The sequence below is a fragment of the Neovison vison genome, chromosome 5, assembly GCF_020171115.1.
Source record: "Neovison vison isolate M4711 chromosome 5, ASM_NN_V1, whole genome shotgun sequence".
NCBI classification, from domain to species: domain Eukaryota; kingdom Metazoa; phylum Chordata; class Mammalia; order Carnivora; family Mustelidae; genus Neogale; species Neogale vison.
The window spans coordinates 136,933,254-136,952,914 of NC_058095.1; the positions used below are offsets into that span (position 1 = coordinate 136,933,254).

The 19,661-nt window shown below is 35.5% G+C and overlaps 1 long non-coding RNA gene across 1 annotated transcript; it reads left to right on the forward strand.

The window, feature by feature from the left end:
• The first annotated feature begins 1,320 nt into the window (after nucleotides 1–1,320).
• LOC122907165 lies at nucleotides 1,321–18,016 on the forward strand. Its single transcript, XR_006384695.1, has 3 exons — nucleotides 1,321–1,393; nucleotides 10,553–10,598; nucleotides 17,948–18,016. It is a non-coding gene; the product is annotated as an uncharacterized LOC122907165 (long non-coding RNA).
• Nucleotides 18,017–19,661: the final 1,645 nt, after the last annotated feature.

Genomic DNA, 19,661 nt, shown 5'->3' on the forward strand with positions numbered 1-19,661 from the left:
CAGCACTCATCGAGGATAATCAGTAGTTTCAGTTAATTTAGTAGTTTCAGTTAATAGAAGCCTATTTATCTGCCCTTGGTTAGAAACATAGACTAGCCATATTCAAGTTGCCTACCAAAATTTTAATCTTGGACCTTCTGCTACTCAATAATTTTCAAAAACTTTGTTTAGATGAACAAAATTAGTAAATGTGAATATCTAATATTTAAAACCCAGTGGAAAGAAATAATATTCCCATATATGTGAGTATTTAATATTCATGGGTATGTGACTACCTGTAGGAGATACCATTTATCTCTCTTCTTTGATACTGTAAACCTCACCACTGGGGCAAGCCAGGCCATAAGAGAGCTATACCATGCAGTTTTGGCTGCTTCAGCTACCCTTTGAGACCTCATGTTCTGTGATACTACAAAGCTTGGTGGTTTGGCAGCTTAGAATTCTGCCTATATCCAGTAGTTTGTCTGAAGCAGATTCTAAGAAACTGTGTTTGGGACCTACTGCCTGTGTTCTTTTGCTGTTATGTTCTCTACTGTCTCTTGTAACTGGCATGTCAGGTCTAATGAATGACCCCTGCCCATTAGTAACTATGCAAGATTTGTCCCTGAGGTCAGTGATGAGGTGATGCATAACAAGTCAGAAAAAATAAATAAATAAAGGAATCAGGAAGGACATTTTGAGCTTAGTAGAGAATGTGGTTTTTCCTGAAAAACTGCATACTTCCTAATATGCCTTAAGGGAAATTACGTATCTGATTTGGAGATGGAGCAAAAAAAAACAAAACAAAACAAAACCAAAAAACAAAAACAAGCAAATATTGGTGGTCTAAGCAGCTCGAATTGTATCTTTGATAAAAATAATCTGGTAATTGCTTAAATGTTCCTTATGTTTTATCTATTAAGTTATTGTCTTCTGCTCTGTTCCCTGGTCAGGGAGCTTTTTGTTTTTAAAAGCTTTTTAGTAGCATCATGACCAAATTAGTTTTATTTTAGATACTTTTTTTTTTTTTTAAGTGAAACAAAGATGTCTTCCCTTCCCTAATCCCCAGTAGCTTGGTTAATTAACTATGAAATCTAATGAAAATCATTCACAGTTGATAGCAGAAAACTATAGATATTCTACATTTACTGACTTTTTACAATCAAGAAAACTAAAACATGTTGTTTCCAGTTATGCCTGCCAAAGGGAAATGATGATTTTTTTGCTTTGTCTGAAACAGAGTGGTTCCATCAGCTCCTTTTCTAAACCCTTCTGTGAGAACAAGCTGGTTCTTCTGGGAATAAAGATCTGCCTACAGCTGTTTGCACTCATCTGTTCTTCTCTACATATGTGCTTGGTCTTTTCCGCGCACAACCAGTGGGTGCTAGCGGACAGGCCAGGCAGCGTTAGTCAGGTAAGGAAGTATTTATTATTAAATGTATAATTATAAGAAAACCATTACAAAAAATGTTTTATAATGTTTGTTTATCATAACAAAGTTATTTATCTGCCCTTGCTAATGGACCGCTGTCTTCTGTGGGCTCTATACTCTGAATGCTCCTTTATAAATGCCTTTTCTTGGTCTTTGTTACACATTGTCAGAGTTACTTGTTGTGTGCGATTTGTACCATAGATGTAAGATCACACCCCTATGTAGTTCTGGAACACTTTCGTCAACTAACAAATCAACTAACAACATTCCTCCATTTTTTCTTTCTTGCCTCACTTACATTTCAACAACTCATAGTAGGAAAGACACCTGAATTCACAGAGCACCTACACATAATTGGTAGCAGATTGGGCTGGGATGGAAGGGAAATGCTTTCCTTTTTAATTGAATTTCCATTTTCTTCTCTCTTAACATATCTCTTTTGGATGCTTCATCTCTAGGTTCTATGGGAGCAATATATGAACGTAAATATTGAATTCTTTTCTAGCATTTTCTTTTTTAAAAATTATTTTTATTAACATATAATGTATTATTTGCCCTAGGGGTACACGTCTATGAATCATCAGGCTTACACATTTCACAGCACTTACCATAGCACATACCCTCTTCAATAACCCAGCCACCCTATCCCTACCCTCCCCACACCCCAGCAACCCTCAGATTGTTTTGTGAGATTAAGAGTCTTATGGTTTATCTCCATCCTGATCCCAACTTGTTTCATTGTTTCCTTCCCTACTCCCCACAACCCCTGCCCAGCCTCTCAAATTCCTCATATCAGAGAGATCATATGATAATTTTCTTTCTCTGATTGTCTGTTTTGCTCAGCATAATACCCTCTAGTTCCATCCACGTCATTTCTAGCATTTTATTTTTACTAAAAATTGTAAAGCTTATGTGAAATTCACTGTGATGGAGTTTTACAGTGTGGGTGATGTAGAGTCTTTTAGGAAGCAGGCTGAGCAATGGAAATCTTAGTAAGGTAAAAAGACCCTCATTGACCACTGGGCTGACTGCAAACAGGCCCATTAGGTGACCCACCTCAAAATATCCATAAGCCCTAGCTGATCAGTGGGCTACTTACAACCAGGCACAGGTATCAAAAAAGGAAATTTCCCCATGTTCCTCACTTTCTCCTTTAACTGTATATGATTTGCCTGTGGTTATACAGATTACGGTAAAGAGTTGAAATTGGGAAAAGCACTACTATTAGCTATTCTATCCAATGATATAGAATATTGAATTTGTCTCTTTACTCATATAAATGATAGTGACTATTTTTAAAAAAGAAGTTCTGGTGACTTTCAGTTGTAAATGTTATAGTTTAAGGGTTTCAGAATTATTCAAATGACTTTGTAAGTTGTGAATATTTTTAAGGCATGACAAAAATATCTGTGAGCATGTGTGTGTGTGTGTGAAACACAGCATAATTTTTAATAGGTTTAACATTCTCTGAGTCATAAATATATAAGATTAGCTTCTAGAAGCTTGCTTCAAGGTTGCATGCTCATTTGTTTGCTGGGGCCGCCATAACAAAGTACCATAGACTGGGGAGCTTAAACAACAGAAATTTATTTTTCTCACAATTCTGGAGGCTGCACGTCTGAGGTCAAGGTGTTGACAAAGTTTGTTTCTTCTGAGGCCTATCATCTTGGCTTGCAGATGGCTACCATGTCCTTGTGTCTTCCCATGACTTTCCCTGTGTGCATGTCTATGATCTAATCTCCTCCACTTCTTTGTTATTTTTTTAATTAAAAAAATTCTAGTATAGTTAATGTACAGTAATGATTGAACAATTCTATGCATTACTCAGTGCTCATCATGAGAAGTCTGTTCTTAATCCTCTTCACTCATTTCACCCATCCCCCCACCCACCACGCCTGATAACCATCAGTTTGTTCTATGGAGTTAAGAGGCTGGGTTCTTTGTTTTTCTTTTTGTTTTGTTTTTTTGTTTCGTTTGGTTTTTGTTTTTTTTTGGTTTGCCTCTTTTTTCTTTGTTCATTTGTTTTGTTTCTTACCACATATAAGTGAAATCATATGGTATTTATATTTCTTAATTGACTTATTTTGCTTAGTATTATACCCTCTAGATCCATCTATATTGTTGCAAATGGCAAAGATTTCATTCTTTTTTTATGGGTGAGTAATATTCCGTGTGTGTGTATGTGTGTGTGTGTGTGTGTGTGTTACACATCTATCTATCTATATCTATCTATAGATATCACACATCACACACCTTCTTCATCCATTCATCTGTCTGTAGGCACTTGGGCTGCTTCCATATCTTGGCTATTGTAAATAATACTGTGATAAACATAGGGGTGCATATATCCTTTCAAATTAGTGTTTTTGTTTGAGTAAATACTTAGTAATGGGATTATTGGATCATATGATAATTTTTTCATTATTTGAGGACCTCCATACTGTTTTTACAGTAGCTGCTCCAGTTTACCTTCCCACCAATAATGTACAAATGTTCGCTTTCTCCATATTTTTGCCGACACTTGTTGTTTCTTGTATTTTTTTTATTTTAGCCATTCTGACAGCTGTGAAGTGATAGCCCACTGTGGTTTTGATTTTCATTTCCCTGATGATTAATAATGCTGAACATCTTTTGCTGTATAGGTCAGCTATCTGAATGTTTTCTGCTCATTTTTAATTGTGTGTGTGTGTGTGTGTGTGTGTGTGTGTGTGTGTTGAGCTGTCTCAGTTCTTCATATACTTTGGATACTAACCCTTTATCAGATATGCCATTTGCAAATATCTTCTCCCATTCAGTAGGTTGTCATTTAGTTTTGTTGATTGTTTCCTTTGCTGTGCAGAAGTTTTTTTTTTTTTTTTTAATTTTGATGTAGTCCCAATAGTTTATTTTTGCTTTCATTCCCCCTGCCTCAGGACACATACCTAGAAAATGTTGTTATGGCCAATGTCAGAGAAAGGGTCTTTAATCCTTTTGAGTTTATTGTGTCTGGTGTAAGAAAGTGGTCCACTTTCATTCTTCTGAATATAGCTGTCCAGTTTTCCCAACACCATTTGTTGAAGAGATTGTCTTTTTTTACATTACATATTCTTGCTTGCTTTGCCAAAGATTAATTGATCATATAATTGTGGGCTTATTTCTGGGCTTTATATTGTGTTCCCTTTTTCTGTGTATCTATTTTTGTGCCAGTACCATAATGTTGATTACTATCACTTTATAGTATAGCTTGATACCTGGGATTTTGATACCTCCAGTTTCATTCTTCTTTTTCAAGATTGCTTTGGCTATCCAGGGTCTTTTGTGGTTCCATATAAATTTTAGGATTACTTGTTCTAGTTCTGTGAAAAATGCTGTTGGTAATTTGATTGGGATTGCATAAGTCTGTAGGTTGCTTTGGGAAGTATGGACATTTTAATAATATTAGTTGGAAGCTTTCCTTCCTTTTCCATTTTTTTGAATAGTTTGAGAAGAATAAGTATCAACTTTTCTTTAAATATTTGATAGAATTCACTTGTGAAGCCGCCTGAACCTGAACTTTCATTTGTTGGAAGTTTTTTGATTACTGATTCAATTTCATTGCTGGTAATTGGTCTGTTCAAATTTTCTATTTCTTAATATTCAGTTTGGGGAGATTATATGTTTCTAGAAAATTATCAGTTTCTTCTAGGTTGTCCAGTTTGTTGGCATATAATTTTTCATAATGTTCTCTTATAATTCTTTGTACTTCTGTGGTGTCATTTATTATTTCTCTTCTTTCATTTCTGATTTTGTTTATTTGAGTTGTTTTTGTGGGTTTTGTTTTGTTTTGTTGTTGTTGGTTGGTTGGTTGGTTTTAGTTAGTCTGGCTAAAAGTTTGTCATTTTATTGATCTTTTCAAAGAACCAGTTCCTGGTTTCATTGATCTGTTCTATTGTATTTTTAGTTTTTATTATATTTATTTCTGTTCTAATCTTTATTATTTTCATCCATTTGCTCATTTTCAGATTTCTTTGTTTTTTTGTTTTTTTTTTTTCTAGTTCCTTTAGGTGTAAAGTTAGTTGTTTACTTGATATTTTTCTTGCTTCTTGAGATAGGCCTGTATTACTATAAACTTCTACCTGGAATAGATTTGCTGCATCCCAAAGATTTTGGACTATTGTGTTTTCATTTTCATTTGTCTCCATGCAGTTTTTAATTTCCTCTTTGATTTCTTGGTTGACTCATTCATTTGTTTAGTAGCATGTTATTCAAACTCCATGTATTTGTGTTCTTTCCAGATTTTTTCTTGTGGTTGATATTTAGTTTCATAGTGTTATAGTAAGAAAAATGCACAGTATGATTTTGATCTTCTTAAATTTGATGAGACTTGTTTTGTGACCTATGTGTGAGCTCTTCTGGAGAATGATCCATGTGCTCTTGAAAATAAAGTGTATTTTGCTGTTTTAGGACAGGATGTTCTGACTATATCTGCTAGCTCCATCTAGTCAAATGCATCATCCAAAGCCACTATTTCCTTATGGATTTTCTGTTTGGATGATCTATTCATTGATACAAGTGCTAAAATCCCCTGCTATTTTTTTAACTAGTGTTAGTTACTTCTTTTATGTTTGTTAAACATAAAACACCACCTGCTTTGTGGTGCTCCTATATTGGATGCAAACATAGTTATTATATCTTCTTGTTAATTTTTTTCCCTTATGATTGTGTATTATCCTTCTTTGTCTTTTGTTATAGCCTCTGTTTTACAGTCTATTTTGTCCAAAATTAATATTGCTACCCTTGCTTTCTTTTCACTACCTTTTGCATGATAAATAGTTTTCCATTCCTTCACTTTTAAGTTGCATGTGTCTTTAGGTCTGAAATTAGTCTCTTGTAGGCAGCAGATAGATGGATCTTGCTTTTTTTGTCTATTCTATCACCCTATGTTTTTGATTGGAGCCTTTAGTCCATTTACATTCAAAGTAAATATTGTTAGGTGTATACTTATTGCCATCTTGTTACAGGTTTTCTATTTGTTTTTGTAGTTATTTTCTGTACCTTTCTATTGCTTTCTTCTTTCATTGTTTGCTGACTTTCTTTAATGCTTCTACTTGGATTTCTTTCACTTTATTTTTGTATATTTATTATCAGTTTTTGATTTGTGCTTGTATTGGTTTTAATATAACACTAATATAGCAGTTGATATGAAGTTGATAGTCACTTAAATTAGAACCCATTCCCAAAGCACTAAACTTTTACTTTTTTCTCTTTCTCATTTTCTGGGTATATGGCATCATAGTTTACATCCTTTTATTTTGGAAATCCATTGACTGATTTTTATAGGTATACTTATTTACTGCTTTTGTGCTTCCTACTCTTCTTACTGCTGCTTATGGTCTTTCTTTCCCTCACAGAGTCCCCTTTAACATTTCTTGTAAAGCTGGTTTATTGGTAATGAATTCCTCTCACTTTTGTTTGTCTTGGAGACTCTTTATCTTTCCTTCTATTCTGAATGATAGCCTTGTCTACGGCCATACCACCCTGAACGCGCCTGATCTCGTCTGAATGATAGCCTTGATGGATAGAATAATCTTGTTTGCACTTTTTTTTTTAGCACTTTGAATATATCATGCCACTTTATTTTAGCCTGCTAAGATTCTGCTGAAAAATCAGCTGATAGCCAAATGGTGTTTACCTTGTATGTAACTATTTTCTTTTCCCTTGCTGCATTTAAAATTCCCTCTTCATCAGTATTTTTTTTTCTTTTTGCTATTTTAATTACTATGTGTTTTGGTGTAGACCTCCTTGGGTTGATTTTGTTGGTGACTCTCTGTGCCTCTTGGACCTAGATTTCTATTTTCTTCCTCAGAGTTGGGAAGTTTTCCGCTATTATTTCTTCAAGTACATTTTTTTTTTCACTCTTCTCCTTCCAGGTTCCCCACAATGTGAGTATTAGTACACTTGGTGGTATTCTTGAGTTCCCTTAATCTGTTTTTATTTATTATTATTATTTTTTCTCTCTCCTGTTCAGCTTGATTGCTTTCTTCTTCTCTGTCCTCCAGGTCACTGATCTGTTCTTCTCCTTCATCTGGTTTACTACTTATTTCCCCTATTGTATTTTTAATTTCAGTTATTGAGTTCTTCATCTCTGATTTTTAACAATGTGCTTTCTATCTCTTTGTTGGGTATCTTGCTGAGGACTTCTACTCTTTTCTCAAGTCCTTTCTCTTTTCTCAAGTGAGTATTCTTATGACCATTATTTTAAATTCTGTATCAGGCTTATTACTTATCTCTGTTTTGTTTAGCTGTCTTGCTGTGATTTTGTCCTATTCTTCCATGTCATACATTTTGCCTAAACCTCTGTATCTATTTCTATGTGTTCGGAAAGTCAGCTACATCTCCTGATCTTAAAAGTAGTGGTTTTATGAAGAAGAGGTCCTATAGTAGTCTACCATGAAATTTTCTGTTTGCCAGTATCTTGCACTTCAAGAGTATCTCCTCTGTGTGTTGCATGCATCCTACTGTTGTGGTTGAACCATATTTATGTTCAGTCCAGTTATGTGCAATGCCTTGTTGGCCTGTTGTGTGTAGGGTTTGAATCTCCACACAACCTGTGCTGTTCATAGGCCAGTCTGAGGCCATCTTGGGTTTGAGTTGGTTTAGACCACACTCTTGCCAGGGCTGCAGTCTCACTGAACTGCAAGGTGCTCTTCCTGGGTTGGTCCCTGAGAAGTTTTCATTGGTAAATGGAGCCTGCAGTCAGACTGGCTATCTGCCACCAGCTGACTGCTGGGCTGCAGTTAAACCTGTGTGTGGGTTATCTCTTCCTGGGACAGGAATCACTTTGGGTTGGTGCTGTCTCCTGTTGAGGCTGCTTGCATACTGCCATGTTTGTGGTGCTGCTTTGGGAAACCAAGAGGCCAAGTTGGAGAGAATACACTTGCAGAAGAATGCAGGGATGGGGACACTATTACCAAGCAAGTTGGAGAGTGTCCATGGTGAGCTGGTTTCTGCTGCTCTCTGTGTAACTAAGCTGGGAGTCAGGGAAGGGAAGTGGCACCTGCTAGTTTTTATGTTCTTCTGGAAGTCTTCCTAAAGATCTCTGCCCCTCTAGCACATATTCTGAGATTGGAAAATAAATCTTCCTGTATACCCCATGTTTTTTCAAACTACTGCTTCAACACTATCTCAGAGGGGCTGTTTGTTACGCTATCTCTTTAAGGATGGGGATTTTGTTTCCTTTGGCCACTGATTTTTAAAGTTCTAAGAGTTAAGTCCCACTGACTGTAAGAACTCATGATGTTAAGTATCTCTGGTTTTCAAAGCCAAGTGTCACAGAGATTCATCTTCCAGTGTAGGCCCCCATGCCTGTAGTGCCTGGTAGGGGGCTGCTCTAATCCCTTCTTAGTGCTTGTGGTGTCCTTCTTTCCCTTGGACAGTCTTGAGGGTCAGTTGTTTCCTGACTGTGTCTGCCCTTCCTACCCTTTTCAGTATGGTTTCTTCTCTATATTTAGCTGTAGAGGATCTGTTTTGCCAGTCTTTGAGTCATTTTCTGGGTTATATACACTGATGTGGCTGTTATCCAGTTGTCTGTGGAACAAGGTGAGTCCAGGATACTCCTTCTCTGCCATCTTCCCCTGAAGTCTCTTTAATCTCCTTTTCTAATAAGAACACCAGTCATACTGGATTAGGGCCTACCCTGATGACTTCATTTTACCCTAATTAACTCTTTAAATACCCTATCTTTAAATATGGCCAATTTCTGAAGTACTAGGTGTTTGGACTTCAACATATGAATTTGTAGTAAACATAATTTAGCCCATCATACATACTAAGGGTCATATGAAAATGCAAATAAATTTCTTTGGGAAGATATAGAGAAGAGTGAGATACTCCAGATATTGCAGAAGGTAGAATTCACATAAAAAATTCAGTTGATTAACAAGGAACTCTCTGACATAAATGATTACTTTAAGACAGAGACATCCTTCCCAGAGCACAGAGATAAAATGAAGCAATCCCACTGAAGTGATAAGGAAAAAGTCAATAAAATGATGGGAGACATGTGTGTCCTTTCATGAGAAATACTTAGAAGAGTAAAGAGGTCCTTTGATGTTATTCTTCAGTTCCATTCCTGGGAGACAAAGCCAGCAGCTAATGAGTCTTCTGATGGATCTGCCCATGTAAAAGAACCACACTTTTTGCTGTGCTCTTAGCAACTGTCATATGTAGCATGCAGGTATTATTAGTGCATCTTCTTTGAGACAAAAACAAGAAAACAAAACAAAACAAAACAAACACAATACAATATATTGAAAGGCTTATTTTTCTCATAAAAGAATCTGTTCCCATAGATTTGACATGTTTTTCATGTGAAGTAAACAAAACATGCTATATTCCATAGGGTCCTAGTTGGTATATTCTAGAAGAAAGGCTTACCCTAAATTAGAATTCTAATCAACTGGCGCCAAAATATAATCCTTTTATGAAAGCAGTGTTCACAGCAATCCTTTCATTGCCTTATCAACAAAGATGAAACTGCTTAAGTTGGTAGGAACTTACTTGGGCTGGTAGTTTAACCAACATAATTTGGCTCATCATTATCCTAATGCTACATGTGGAAATATATGGACCTGGGACAGGGAAAAATCCCTGGGAAGGAAGATAGGATGTGCAGACAAGATGACACTCCCTAGAAGGCAATGTAATGAAACATCGCATAGAGTCTGAAGGAAAAATAGATAGAAGATCCTTTGATTTTCCAGGCATAGAAATATAAGAAATTCCACTTTTAGCTTATTCATTTGTTGGCATAAGTATTTGCTAATTTTATACCTTATACGTTTTTCTCCATCCTTTACCATTTCAGGCAAATGTGCTACTAGAGAATTTTGAAAATAATTTAGTTCTCAAATCCCAAATAATAGCACTAGTGAGGCAAAATGAATGTTTTCATGAAAAGCAGTAAAATGGGAGAGTGGGAGGATGCTCAGTGATGACAGTTAAAATGCTGTTTTCTTCTAACATAATACTGTTTCAATTGTAAAGCCATTGAATTCAATTATCTAGGAGTGTTTACTTGTTAACAACATATGAATTTATTTAATGATAGTGTACAATTTTTAATAGGGCTTCCCAGAAGTTTTCTAAGAATGTTGATTCCTTTCAAATCACATTGTTTTTCAGATGGAGTCTATTGGGTTCTAACAAAAAAACCCATAGCTAATTACAGGTAAGAAATAATTATATCACCTGACTATTTTCATTGCTGGTGTTGTTTTTTGTCTTAGATCCAGCACAACGATGTGCTGCTTAGCAACACACTTCCTGTAGTCAAGGAAACATTGTCACACTGTTAGAGGAAGAGATGGAAGTGGATAATTGAAAGCTATCCTTGAGGTACTGAGAAGACACTTGCAGGAAGGAAGTAAATTCAAAGCAATTTTTATCACAACTTAAATGAGTTTTTTGACTTCACTGATGTCTAAACATGGTTAGAGAGAGATTTTAGAGATGGAGATGCCACCTTGAGTTTCAAGGCTCAAGTCTCTGTGTGTGTGTGTGTGTGTGTGTGTCTGTGATGGAGAGGCTTTCTAAAAGGGATCTTTAAGGAAGTCAAGAGATATGAAAAGAAGTAAAGAGAAGCCTGAGGGGCAAAGTTTCTTATTATCTTACCTATATGTCTCAATAAATCACATAAAGACACCCAACAAATGTTTGTGGATCTGCCCTGCTCTGTCCCAGGCCAATAGAAGAGTATATAAGACAACACTGACCATGTGTGTTCATATCATTGCAGAGGAACTTCAAGGAAAGCCACTCCATTCACATTTTTAAATATTGTGCAGTATTTACTTTAAAGGTGGTTTTTTTTTTGGTGGATATTGGTTTTAAATAGTTTTACTATAATGTACTTGAGTACTTTGTTGTTCTTATTCTGCTTGAGATGCATAGAATTTCTTAAATATGTGACATTGTCTTTTATCAATTTTGAACATTTATGAGCCAGTTTCTCTTCATTTTTATCTCTGTATCATTATCCCTCCTTTTCCCTCTCTCTTCTCTGTCTCTCTCTCTCTGTATCTTGTCTTTTTTTTTTCTGGGATACTTATAAATATGTTAGATTTTTTCATCATGTCTTATATATTTATATTCTATACTTTTTAAAAAAATTTTTTTTAAAGATTTTATTTATTTATTTGACAGAGAGAAATCACAAGTAGATGGAGAGGCAGGCAGAGAGAGAGAGAGGGAAGCAGGCTCCCTGCTGAGCAGAGAGCCCGATGCGGGACTCGATCCCAGGACCCTGAGATCATGACCTGAGCCGAAGGCAGCGGCTTAACCCACTGAGCCACCCAGGCGCCCCCTAAAAATAATTTTTTTCTCCATGCTTCAGTGGATCCATTTTATTGAACTTTCTTCCAATTTTCAATCCTTTCTTCTGTTGCATCTAATTGATGTTAATCCCATCACTAAATTTTAAATTCTTACTATTGTACTACCCATTTATAGAATGTTTACTTATATTTAATTATTTATTAAAGATTCCAGTTCTCTAGTGAAATTATCCATCTTGTCATGTGTTTCCTTGCATATGTTTATGATAATTCCAAAGGCTATATAACTCTAAAATCTGGATCACTTGTAGCTCTGCTTCCGTTGTCTGTTTCTTTTATTTGCCTGATATCTGGTCCTTTTCAGGTATGCCTGAGTGTTTTTTATTGAGCACAAGGCACTGTGGTTGAAAAATTGTAGAGATAATTTGAGACTTTCACAGAAGCTATTTTCTTCCAAGGAAGATTTTTCTTTTCCTTTTCTGATTGGCAGTTAGATTAAGGGAAGATCATTGACTCCTGTCTGGGGCTTCATCTGATTCAAAGATGAGTTTCAGTCTTGGTAAGGTTTTGTCTATTTTTTCATATTTTTTTATTATAATATAGCTCTGGATTCTTAACTGGAAATATAAGAGACTGTCTAGAGATTCCTCTACTTGAAGGGCCCTAATTTTTCAGTAGTAAGACTACTGAAATCCCAGTTTAGGTAGGCAGCCCTTTAGACACAGTTTTCTGCTTGGTTTCTTAGTCTCCCTTTCCTGTGTAGCTCAGGAATCATCAAATTCCTCCAGGGGAAAGTCTTGCAGAATGTTGACTTGTTATCAGTGAATTTCCTCTCTTTCTGAGATCTGGCACTTTAAATATTGTCTGCCTTGGTAGCTTCTTGATTTCTCCAAAGAGATTGTCTATATAAATTTTGTCCAAATTTAGAATTAAAGTCATATTCAAATTGGAATGCAGTAATAAGTTCACTTACTCTTGTTGACACTGACCTAATTTTCTTTTATCAGAACACTTAATTTTTCTCCTTGTGTTCATGAAACTTTTTAGGTTGCCTTTTTAAAAAAGCAAATTTAGCCATTCAACCATCAGGTCTCCCAGTTTCATTACTTGGTTTCCTTTGCCATTTTCTATTGCCATCATTTTGCTTCTATTACTTTCTATTGCATCATTTGCGTCTATCCTAGCATCGATTACTTCTTATTGCATTAATAAAAAAGTTTGGTTTAAATTTGTCTGCTACTCTCCAGCTACTGTTTATTTTTCCTTTTGATTTGCTGCAAATCTTAACATCAATTGCTGTATAAGTAACCACTTTAAAAATAGTAGATTAAAACAATGATTTATTATTTCTTTTATGATTGGTTGGCAATTACTTCTGTTCTGTGTGGTTTCTGTCAGCTGGGGTCATATGGCTGCTTAGTTGGTGGCTGAACTGGATCTGGAACATTAGAAATCGTCTTACATATCTCTTGCCTCATCAGGGATGGATTAGTGGCTAGAGTACCTTGATTCTCCTCCATGTGCATCCCTTTCTCCAGCAGTTTAGATTGTCTTTCCTAAAGCATGACAACTGGCTTTCCAGGAAGACAAATGGATGCCGCCATTTTTCTCAAATCCTTTGCCCAGAACTGTCACAGCATCTATTCTTCTGCCTCATTCTCTAGTTCAAAATAAGTCACAGGCCAGAACCAAGATGAGGGGAAACAGATTGCTGTTCTTAAAGGGGAGGGGGGTATGCATGTACAGAGATAAGAGGAATTGTTAGTGGCCATCTTTAAAAGCAATCTACCATAGTGCATATTTATATAAAAGCATTTTTCTTTTTCCAGGACAATTTGCCAATAGTACACTGCTTGTTTGGCTTCTGCCCCAGATTTTTACTCTACCAGCTGCTACCTTCAGTTACTTTCTACCAGTAGGTTCAGGCAAAGCATAAGCATTGGGCTCAATATCAATCTAAACAGAGAACATTTTACTTAGACATTTTCTAATTACTTGTCTTAGTTTTAATAACTCTATTTCTCTATCTTTCTCTTTTCCTATAGGGCAAACACACCTATGTTCTATTCCTATCTTTTTAAATTTCCTGAACCTCATTGCTCTCTGAACTACATCTTGCCTTTCTTGACCCTCTGAAGGTCATTTTCTCTTGATGAGATTTCTTTGTATCTTCAGAACATTGGCATCTTCTCAGCACCCTCTTCCTAGTATTGTGGAAAATACTTGTCCTGCTCCCAGTGGGATAGCCTTTGTCCCAGGTATTGCCCTTATTTTTTCTAATAGGATTAATCCTTTATTTCAAAGATGAATTGATAGTTCCAAATCTATTTTTAATTATTATTTTTTGAAACAGCATAAAACCTGCAGCCATGTGGTACAGTGGACTCCACAGGTTATAAAGGGCTATGTGTATAGAAAGTTTTACTAATTTTGATAGTTGTCATTATATTTTTTGAAAATGTAAGTTTGTTCTTGAATAGAATCAAGTTCGTCCAGATTTTCTCAGTTTGGCTGAAATATTAAACTACTAGCATATGTGTTTTAATTTTTCACCAGTTTTTACAAAAATAGAGTAGGTATAGATTTAAGGCAAATCTTTATTTTATTCCAATAATTTTTAAAAAATTACTATATTATTCTGTGAGACTTCAAGTCTCACCTAATGTCTAAGTGGCTAAGCAGTTGTAAGACCATATTATAAAATATGAAATGAAATATAAACATTCACCTCTAAATAATATTACTGAGCACATCAAATTTGTCTTTTGTAATTCAGAATTTTTCTCACTAAGAAAATTAAATTAAATAATGCATTTATTATTGTTAGGTCTTTGGGGAAAAAGTATGTCACGACTATTATTTTACTGTGTAAAGAAAGCATAAATATATATTATTTGGAAGCAGGACCTCTTTGAAAGGGCTTTGAAATTTGGTTAGGTTTTTAGAATAGAAAAGTCTCTGGCAGTAGCAAAGTACTAAAAGCTGTCTTAACAGTAGGTAACTTTTTGAGAGTTGGCTACATTTTAACCACTAGAATGAATAAATCTTTGTCAGAATCACGTATTAGTTTGTTTGTCAATAACACCTATATTTCATAAAGAGTAGGTGGAAATTGTCCTTTTAAGGTTTATCATGCTTTTCAGTTAAGAACTCCCATATCCAAAATGTCACTGAGAACTGAAATACAGAATTCTTGCACTCTCTTCTTTGTCTGATTTGCCAATTACTCTCTGAACCTTGGCAGATTTCAACAATTAAGTCAAGTTGATGAATTGCTTATATTTTTGATTCCAGTCCTGTTAATTTAAGTGGATGAAAAGTTCATTGTGAAGTTGAAAAAATTATTTTTAGTAGACTTATGAAAATCATTACCTGTTTGCTTTGTGTGATTTTATGAAAAGTAAAATTCCACAGAAATTTGAACTAAGTATTTTCTGGGGTAGTTATAAATTATGTGGGTACTAGTTTTTTGAAAATGTGCTCTTAAATTTTAGTTTGGACAATTTTCATTATCATACCTATAGCATCACATCCTTTCCCCAAGTTTCAAAACAAATAAAAAAAAACTATTTAAGGAATACAATGGGAAAACTGTGTTTAACAATCTATCATGATTCAGCATAGGGATTCCAATGGTTAAAAAAAAAAAGGAAATTTGAGACCAATGATGATTTTCTTATTGGATTAAAGTCCCTAAAATTTGTTTTAAAATTTATACTTTGAGTTAACACAAAATATACATTTATCAATGAAGTTTTCAGTTTCAATCTAAATTTTGTTTTTCTAGTATGAATTTTTATTGTACATTTTTTCAGGATGGGGGTGCTTTCTGGTGTCTTCATTAGTTTCCTTTTTACTCTCTGGTAAAATTCACTTGTATCTTTCACTTTAGGAATGTTTTTCCAGACCACATTTCTCAGTCATGTTGTGTAATACCAGCCACACCTAATATTATCCTTTCCATTCCATTCATGCCTCCTTCTTTTACTAACTCTGACCTTCTGACTTGGAGCTCATGTGTGTATTTGTGTTCATAGCAGTCTTTCCATAATATTAAGCAGGCCTTCCACTGATTCATCAAAGACTTAGTGAGCACTTGCTCTGTGCCAATTAGTGTGCTGGATTTTGGAGATAAGATAATGATAGTCTCTTTGAGCTCTTTGAGATTAGGGGTTATGTCTTTTTTTTTTTTTTTTTCCAATTTATTTATTTTCAGAAAAACAGTATTCATTATTTTTTCACCACACCCAGTGCTCCATGCAAGCTGTGCCCTCTATAATACCCACCACCTGGTACCCCAACCTCCCACCCCCCCCCGCCACTTCAAACCCCTCAGATTGTTTTTCAGAGTCCATAGTCTCTCATGGTTCATCTCCCCTTCCAATTTACCCAAAAGCACATACCCTCCCCAATGTCCATAACCCTACCCCCCTTCTCCCAACCCCCCTCCCCCCAGCAACCCACAGTTTGTTTCGTGAGATTAAGAGTCACTTATGGTTTCTCTCCCTCCCTATCCCATCTTGTTTCATGGATTCTTCTCCTACCCACTAGGGGTTATGTCTTATTCATCCTGGTATACCTTGTGCTTGACACATACCTGATTCATAGCTGACCTTTCATAAAACCGTTTTTTAAAGGAATCTACAAAAGCCCATCTGCCCAAGAAACATACCATTTGTATTGACTGTTTCCTCTTAGTTCCAATAACATTTGTTCAAAATTTGGGGACTATTCCATGTACCAGTCAGTAAAATATGGGGGAGTAAATATTGTTCTTAGATTTTCAAAAGAAATTCACTACTGTGGCAGCAAATTGCCTGAGGACAGGGAACACACATTGTGCAAACATTGCTTCAAGTACTTCATTGCTATATTAAGCTGGGTTTTAATGCAGAATTTGGTTGAATTGCTGACTTTCTGGATAGGATGTCTGTTGTGAGTAAAGCGATTTGTGCAGCACTAGCTTTGCAAGGCTATACCAGAAACACACCTTTTGTTTTGTGACCCAGAGACCAAAGGTTGAGAAAAACAGAATGTAAAAGGAAATTAAGTTGTATATTTAAAAATAATATGATATAATTATTTATATTCATATCACAATGGAGGAGAATACCATGTGGCAAGGTATGTAATATCAAGAAATTTGTGAAATTAAATTAAAATTTGATTTTTAAACTGCAGAAATGTATTCCAGAAAAATCTTGTATTTCCTGACCCTTCTTCTGTGAGTAATCAAAATGAAATTGAACTGAGATTACATGTTCACATTCAGTTATTCATTTCCTGACCTTGGAAACTTGGCTTAATTATAATTTCTTTTCAGTCACATTAGTTCTCAGAACTATGAAACTACTATCAGGTTTTTACTTGAAAGGGTCGATTTGTGTATGGCATGGCATTGGGTTACAGTCCTGAAATCTCTAAAATCTCATTCTTTGTTTTGCCCAACTTTCTTGTGAAAAGTGAGCGTTCATGCTGACTTTAATAACTCTCATTTGTTTTTCTAGATAATGTATGATTTAGTCTTCATGGTTTGCAGAACTCAAGATCATACTTGCTCAATGCTCTTCCGTCCTTTGACTTGTTTTATTTATTTTTATTTTTAAGATTTTACTTATTTATTTGACAGAGAGAGAGAGAGCACAAGCAGGCGGAATGGCAGGTAGAGGGAGAGGGAGAGGCAGGTTCCCCGCTGAGCACAGAGCCTGGTTCAATCCCAGGAACCTAAACTGAAGGCAGATGCTTTACCGACTGATCCACCCAGGTGCCCCCATTTGTTTTATTTGTGAGGAAATTACCCCTTTTGGGAACAAAGAGTTTGATAAAAGATGACTCACAGAAAGGTTTGTTTTAGGTTGTTTACCAAAAGAGGATATGAAAGGGGTCTACAGCTAAGGTGAGGCTTAAGAGACAGAAGAGAAAGAGAGGAAAGTGAGATCTAACAAGCTATGGAAAAAAGACTTGAAATTTGAATTAAAATATGTATCTTATCGATCCATTCCTGATGTATTTATCATAATTTCTATCAAAGTTAATGATCCATAGAATTTCATAGAAATTCAAAATATTATTCAGTTAATTTTTACTTCCACTGAAAATAAATTTTGTGAGCCATCTTTTGTTAAATGTTTTAAAACTGAACCTGTAACAATTATATCTACAAAAATGCCATTGGGTTTTCTAAAAGAACATCAATCTACTTAGAAGTATGAGCTCAACTCATTTAATGCATGTGTTTACATAGATGCACCCCCCCGCCACCATCCCATGGGCAGCATGATGTACTGGAAAGAATATGAAATTCTGGGATTAGAGGAACCTCTAGGGCATGAGTCCCAGACTGCACTACCAGCTGTGTGACCTTGCGGAAGTCACTTCATCTTTCTGAGGCATGTTTTTCTTGCATGTAAAAAATAAAAGACACCAACCTTTCAAGGTAATTATGTATATTAAATGAGTAGTATATATGAGAGTGCTTTGTAAATTGTAAAGCATCATGCAAATGATAGTTATTTTATTTCAGATTAACTCAAATATTGCTTTAAACTGGTAAACTGCAAATAAAACAAATGATTGTTAATACCCATAGTAGCCCTGGTTCTATCTAGAAAAATGTTCTTTACAAAACTAGACTTTTAATTAGCAAACTGTCAATGAGTTTGGACTCTTTTAAAAAAAATCATTATACATTTGAGTCATTCGATTAGGAAAAAATATACGCCTCCTTTAAGCGGACCCTATTAATGCTGAATCATTTATTTTTGATTCTATTCCCCAATTCTGAAACCAAACCCTTTTTTCAGAGAAGCCTCTTTAAGCTGTGGGTTGTATAAGTGAGAAAAATGTATAAGTGAGAGCACATGCACACAGGGAAACCTTCCTCAGGGCACAGTGCCAAGTTTCCACTCTACCAAACAGAAATGGTTTACTTTCTTTTGAAATTAGAAAAAAGAAATGAACTTTTAGGTCAAAGTAAATGTTTTAGTGTATAATATTAATAAATTCATGTTTATGACAATGAATCATAGATAGGACTTTTGTATTTGTCCTAGCTCTTGTAATCTAAGATGAATTCTCTGAGGAGCCCAGTTATCTGTTGTTTCAAGGCACACCTGGGCACTGTTCCAGCAGAGATTTGGTTGCCAGGAATCACAGATGTGGAGTGATTAGTTCTAACCTGAGAAAGAGGGAAGACTTTGCAGCGTTGATATTTAAATCAGTCTTATGAGGATAAATGTGCTATCTAGAGGTGGAGGTGGTAGGAAGGGCATTTCTGAGAGAAAAAATAGCATGAACTAAAGGATGAGGCTGTGGAGAGAGAATGTTGGAACTTGGCAGTAGTCAATAACTGACAATGGCTTCTTCAATATAAAATCATGGAGGGGGGAGACCATTATTTACGTGGTTAAATGTTACTCTAGTTTTTGTCCATTATCTTGAATTGAAGTATTTTACAGCTAAACCAACTAAATTACATGAACACCCGCAGAAATACCTAATGAGTAAGGAGCTGGTTGTTTCAAGAGCTAGTGAGCTTAGATAGAATTAATAAGGATATTGAGTCAATAATAAGGCAAGAATACCTTATGTAATAGTTATTCTTTGCAGGCAACAGAAACTGATTCTAGCTGATTCAGACAGAAAAGAAACAGAAGAGGAAAGAAGAAAGGAAGCTGGCCCTGCTAACAAAATGATATTCTTTTCAAAGTCAGAGTAGTTTTCTTCCTTCCCCACAACTCCACCTGGAGATTGAGTTTAACCCGAGATCACTGAACCAATTCCATCCTTTGTCAGGAGCTCTAGGTCAATACTCAGGTTATCTGGCACCAAATATGCCACTTCTGATCTGTGCTCTCTTTCTAGCAACCCTTGTGCCTTGTTACAAGACTGGTAAGCATTATATGGTTGAACTCTGGAAACCGTTTTCCATCTTGTTACTAAAAACAGGTCCTCACATT